Below are 1,097 nucleotides of genomic sequence, written 5' to 3'. Positions count from 1 at the left end.
GTGGTGGTGGAGACGGTGGTGGTGGAGACGGTGGGGGTGGAGACGGTGCAGAAACTGAGTTCCGTCAGTTCCGTATTAACTGCCTCTCGTTGTGAAAGTACTGTCACATCGAATCCACAGCGGAACCTCGTGTCCCTTGTGCCGCCAAGTGCTTCACTAATAGGTGCGTTACGAATGTTGAGTCCCGTTATCACGGTTTATATGTCCTGGAGGAAGCTCATCGTTAGCATAGCAAGGGCCTGATCCCCAAAGATTAGCCCTTCTCTTCAGAGCCAGAAAATATTTCATCCTCAACAGCTGCTGACACTGTATCAGACTAAAGTGAGGTCCATAATGGAGTGGCGCTCCTGTATCTGAGGAGGTGCTGCTCCTACATACACACAGGAAAGAGGGCTTTTGTGGATTGCATTGACGAAAGGGCGACATTCACCGACCAACAATCAAAATATAGCTTCTGGCCCAAAACAGTCTGTGATCCTCGAAGCCAGTTGATCTCATCGTACATCCACAACGTAACCACCCCAACCCACTCACCTCTCCACCATTCATCACCTTTGTTGCATCCAAACCCAACCATTCTGGGCTCATCCTAACTACAATATTCAGCCTTTACTCACTACAACATCGGCTTCCTTAAAATAAGGATAGGGATCGCGGGTACAGTTGTTGTGGTTTATTACTCAGGCCGTCCTTCGTAGGGGGTCTATGAACAATGATATGACATTTATATTTGGTGCAGTTGACGTAAGCTGCTTTCAAATTTCAGCACAAGGTCAGTAGTTTTTGAAGGAAGGGGACCAGTCGATTACATCTACCCCAGGACTCAACTGGTATTTATTTTATTAACCCCGAAAAGATGGAAGACAAAGTCAACCTCAGCAGAATTTAAACTCAGAGCGTAAAGACGGACGAAATGCAGCTAAGCATTTTGTCCGGCATGCTAACGATTCTGTCAGCTCGAAGCCTTAAAGGAAGATGCGTTCCCATGCCGACAATTGCTGTAAATTAATACCACTTCTCTTCTCCCAAAACACATGACGAATATGAAAGGATATTGGAATCAACTTAATTCGGATGATGCTGGAGAAGTGTTTGTA

The sequence above is a fragment of the Octopus bimaculoides genome, chromosome 10, assembly GCF_001194135.2.
Source record: "Octopus bimaculoides isolate UCB-OBI-ISO-001 chromosome 10, ASM119413v2, whole genome shotgun sequence".
Lineage (NCBI taxonomy): Eukaryota > Metazoa > Mollusca > Cephalopoda > Octopoda > Octopodidae > Octopus > Octopus bimaculoides.
This window is presented reverse-complemented; position numbering follows the sequence as displayed.